The sequence below is a fragment of the Dendropsophus ebraccatus genome, chromosome 2, assembly GCF_027789765.1.
Source record: "Dendropsophus ebraccatus isolate aDenEbr1 chromosome 2, aDenEbr1.pat, whole genome shotgun sequence".
Taxonomy (NCBI): Eukaryota; Metazoa; Chordata; class Amphibia; order Anura; family Hylidae; genus Dendropsophus; species Dendropsophus ebraccatus.
The window spans coordinates 3,069,602-3,075,043 of NC_091455.1; positions in this window are offsets into that span (position 1 = coordinate 3,069,602).

Below are 5,442 nucleotides of genomic sequence, written 5' to 3' on the forward strand. Positions count from 1 at the left end.
CCCGAGAGACCGCAGAGACCACAGCGCCCGAGAGACCGCAGAGACCACAGCGCCCGAGAGACCGCAGAGACCACAGCGCCCGAGAGACCGCAGAGACCACAGCCCACTGAGAGACCGCAGAGACCACAGCCCACCGAGAGACCGCAGAGACCACAGCCCACCGAGAGACCGCAGAGACCACAGCCCCCCGAGAGACCGCAGAGACCACAGCGCCCGAGAGACCGCAGAGACCACAGCCCACTGAGAGACCGCAGAGACCACAGCCCCCCGAGAGACCGCAGAGACCACAGCCCCCCGAGAGACCGCAGAGACCACAGCCCCCCGAGAGACCGCAGAGACCACAGCCCCCCGAGAGACCGCAGAGACCACAGCCCCCCGAGAGACCGCAGAGACCACAGCCCCCCGAGAGACCGCAGAGACCACAGCCCACCGAGAGACCGCAGAGACCACAGCCCCCCGAGAGACCGCAGAGACAACAGCCCCCCGAGAGACCGCAGAGACCACAGCGCCCGAGAGACCGCAGAGACCACAGCCCACTGAGAGACCGCAGAGACCACAGAGACCACAGCCCCCCGAGAGACCGCAGAGACCACAGCCCCCCGAGAGACCGCAGAGACCACAGCCCACCGAGAGACCGCAGAGACCACAGCCCCCCGAGAGACCGCAGAGACCACAGCGCCCGAGAGACCGCAGAGACCACAGCCCACTGAGAGACCGCAGAGACCACAGAGACCACAGCCCCCCGAGAGACCGCAGAGACCACAGCGCCCGAGAGACCGCAGAGACCACAGCCCACTGAGAGACCGCAGAGACCACAGAGACCACAGCCCACCGAGAGACCGCAGAGACCACAGCCCACCGAGAGACCGCAGAGACCACAGCCCCCCGAGAGACCGCAGAGATCACAGCCCACCCAGAAACAGCAGAGATCACAGCCCCACCTGAGAGACCGCAGAGATCACAGCCCACAGAGAGACCGCAGAGATCACAGCCCCACCTGAGAGACCGCAGAGATCACAGCTCACCCAGAGACCGCAGAGATCACAGCTCCACTGAAAGACCGCAGAGACCACAGCCCACTGAGAGACCGCAGAGACCACAGCCCACTGAGAGACCGCAGAGACCACAGCCCCCCGAGAGACCGTAGAGATCACAGCCCCCCGAGAGACCGCAGAGATCACAGCCCACCGAGAGACCGCAGAGATCACAGCCCACCGAGAGACCGCAGAGATCACAGCCCACTGAGAGACTGCGGTCTCTCGGGGGACTGTGATCTCTGCGGTCTCTCGGGGGGCTGTGGTCTCTGCGGTCTCTCAGTGGGCTGTGATCTCAGCGGTCTCTCAGTGGGCTGTGATCTCTGCGGTCTCTCAGTGGGCTGTGATCTCTGCGGTCTCTCAGGTGGGGCTGTGATCTCTGCGGTCTCTCTGTGGGCTGTGATCTCTGCGGTCTCTCAGGTGGGGCTGTGATCTCTGCGGTCTCTCGGTGGGCTGTGGTCTCTGCGGTCTCTCAGTGGGCTGTGATCTCTGCGGTCTCTCGGTGGGCTGTGGTCTCTGCGGTCTCTCGGGGGGCTGTGGTCTCTGCGGTCTCTCGGTGGGCTGTGATCTCTGCGGTCTCTCGGTGGGCTGTGGTCTCTGCGGTCTCTCAGTGGGCTGTGATCTCTGCGGTCCTGCAGAGTGATGTCGGATGGCACCCCGCAGGGACCCCTCACAATGACGTGCTGACGCCGGCCCTGCAGATGTAACTGGTGTGGGGTGGAGACGCAGAACACTAAACCCTGATTGGCTACACGCTACCAAGCCAGTCAGGGTTCAGTGCTCTGCCGCTAATAAGACAGAGAGCCACATGGCGGCCGGGTGGTGACGTCACCGAACCGGAAGAAGAAGAGGATCCACGAGTCGCAAGCTGGAAGATCACGTGGCCGGACCGCAGATCTCCTTGGGGGGGCAATAAAGGACAGGTAAGTATATTAGGAAAGGCTTAACCTTGGTTAACCCTTTCTATTACCAATTTATCAATTTTCCCTGGAATACCCCTTTAACTGTAAACTGTAGCTCTGCCCGTGCGCACCAGGAGCTCAAGCCCCGCCCACCGCAGTGTCTTCTGTTTAGTAACTGCCTCACAGCCACTGGAACCTCCAGCACCGCTGCTGCGCTTAAGGAGGAAGGATTTCTCTGCTGCACCCAACTACAGAAAGAGATAGCTGCCATACATCGCTGCCCCAGCGTTACCATAACGACCTCAGCGTTGTCACCGCCGCTCCTTGTACCTTCATTCTCCACCAATCAGCCTGCATCTGTCATCAGTGGCGCCACAATGATGAGGCGACCTGAGTCGTCTGCCTCAGGCGGCGCCACCAGCTGTCTTCATGGGGGCGGCATTCAGTGGCAGATTATAATATGGGCGGTTCGGGCGGCCGCCCACATTATAATCCGCCACTGATTGTACCATGTACCGGAGACCCCCGCGCCCGGACAGCATCTGTAATGAGATGCTGTGAGCGGGGGAGACTGTATTCATAAGCGCCGCGCTGTAATCAATCAGCCGCGCGGTGCTGTTACTACAGCGCGGCGCTTATGAATACAGTCTCCCCCGCTCCCAGCATCTCATTACAGATGCTGTCCGGGCTGGGGGGTCTCCGATACCGGCATTCGCCTTAGTCCCCTTGCTGATGCGGCTGCTGGGGGTGTCCCATCCTGTCCCCGGCAACGCGCGCATCAGAGAGCTCCCCGTGCGCTGGAAGTCACAGCCACAGGCGCACGGGGAGCTCTCTGATGCGCGCGCTGCCGGGGACAGGACGGGACACCCCGGGCAGCCGCACATCAGCCGGGGACCAGACCAGAGGCTCGACGGGGGAACGGACCATCTATAAGGGGGGGAGAGGGGGACCATCTATAAGGGAGGGGGGAGAGGGGGACCATCTATAAGGGGGGGGGAGAGGGGGACCATCTATAAGGGAGAGGGGACCATCTATAAGGGGGGGACCATCTATATGGGGTGGGAAAGAGGGGGACCATCTATAAGGGGGGGGGAGAGGGGGACCATCTATAAGGGGGGGGGAGAGGGGGGCCATCTATAAGGGGGGGGAGAGGGGGACCATCTATATGGGGGGGGGGGAGAGGGGACCATCTATAAGGGGGGGGAGAGGGGGACCATCTATAAGGGGGGGGAGAGGGGGACCATCTATAAGGGAGGGGAAAGAGGGGGACCATCTATAAGGGGGGGGAGAGAGGGACCATCTATAAGGGAGAGGGGAGAGGGGGACCATCTATAAGGGGGGAAAGAGGGGGACCATCTATAAGGGGGGAAAGAGGGGGACCATCTATGAGGGGGACCATCTCCTAAAAGATCAGCACCCTCCTCTCCTGACATCCTCTGTGCTGCTGGGACTTCTCCTATAGGATTAGCCCCCTCCTCTCCTGACATCCTCTGTGCTGCTGGGACCTCTCCTATAGGATTAGCCCCCTCCTCTCCTGACATCCTCTGTGCTGCTGGGACCTCTCCTATAAGATCAGCCCCCTCCTCTCCTGACATCCTCTGTGCTGCTGGGACCTGTCCTATAAGATCAGCCCCCTCCTCTCCTGACATGCTCTTTGCAGCAAGGGACCAAACATTATGTTTATTGGGGACAGCAGTGGTGGTGGGGGGGGGGGGCAGTAGTGGATTATAATGTGGGCGGATTGACGGGGGGAGGGGGGGGGCGTCATTCTATAGTTCGCCTCGGGCAGCAGAGAGGCTAGAATCACCCCTGTCTGTCATCCACCGCTGCTACATCACTCCAGTCTGCACCTATATCACCAGATAAGCGCCACTTTCATTTCTACTGTGTTATTCAAGATAAAGAGGGGGAGGATTTTCAAGAGACTGTTCTGCTGCATAATTTTTGAATTTCTTAAAGAGACAGTCACACAAGTTTTTTTTAAAGGGACTTTAACCAATTGCTGAAAAATGTCTGATCCTCAAGCTATTGATCAAGCTGTCTCCAGCAGTTAATGAATGGTGGTTTGCTATTTAAGTACGTAGATTACGTAAGACGTCATTACGCAGCCGTGACGAAGTGCCGGATAGGCATGAAACAGCTGTTGCTGTAAGCGCTCTAGGCGTCCTCTCATATCCCTGTTTTTTTCACCTGTTTGTCTATTTAATAAAGAAACAAGAAGACTTCATAAGGGTGAGTGTCATGTCTTCACTTCTTCTATGATATATTGCATTGCTGGACTGTGTCACATAGAGCACCACTCGAGAAGTCGATCACTGTGACTGTAGCTACGGGTGATGTGACTGTGCCTGTGGGTGCTGTGACTGTACTTGGGGGTGATGTGACTGTAGCTTCAGGTGATGTGACTGTACCTGTGGGTGATGTGACTGTATCTATGGGTGATGTGACTGTACCTGTGGGTGATGTGACTGTAGCTGTGGGTGATGTGACTGTAGCTTCGGGTGATGTGACTGTAGCTTCGGGTGATGTGACTGTACCTGTGGGTGATGTGACTGTAGCTTCGGGTGATGTGACTGTACCTGTGGGTGATGTGACTGTAGCTTCGGGTGATGTGACTGTGCCTGTGGGTGCTATGACTGTACCTGTAGATGCTGTGACTGTAGCTACGGGTGATGTGACTGTAGCTTCGGGTGATGTGACTGTACCTGTGGGTGCTGTGACTGTACTTGGGGGTGATGTGACTGTAGCTTCGGGTGATGTGACTGTAGCTTCGGGTGATGTGACTGTACCTGTGGGTGATGTGACTGTAGCTTCGGGTGATGTGACTGTAGCTGTGGGTGATGTGACTGTAGCTTCGGTTGATGTGACAGTAGCTGTGGGTGATGTGACTGTAGCTTTGGGTGATGTGACTGTACCTGTGGGTGATGTGACTGTAGCTTCGGGTGATGTGACTGTAGCTTCGGGTGATGTGACTGTAGCTTCGGGTGATGTGACTGTAGCTGTAGATGCTGTGACTGTAGCTACGGGTGATGTGACTGTAGCTTCGGGTGATGTGACTGTAGCTGTAGATGCTGTGACTGTAGCTACGGGTGATGTGACTGTACCTGTGGGTTATGTGACTGTAGCTTCGGGTGATGTGACTGTACCTGTGGGTGATGTGACTGTAGCTTTGGGTGATGTGACTGTAGCTTCGGGTGATGTGACTGTAGCTTCGGGTGATATGACTGTACCTGTAGATGCTGTGACTGTAGCTTCGGGTGATGTGACTGTACCTGTGGGTGATGTGACTGTACTTGGGGGTGATGTGACTGTAGCTTCGGGTGATGTGACTGTACCTGTGGGTGATGTGACTGTACTTGGGGGTGATGTGACTGTAGCTTTGGGTGATGTGACTGTACCTGTGGGTGATGTGACTGTACCTGGGGGTGATGTGACTGTAGCTTCGGTGATGTGACTGTAGCTGTGGGGGATGTGACTGTAGCTGTGGGGGATGTGACTGTAGCTGT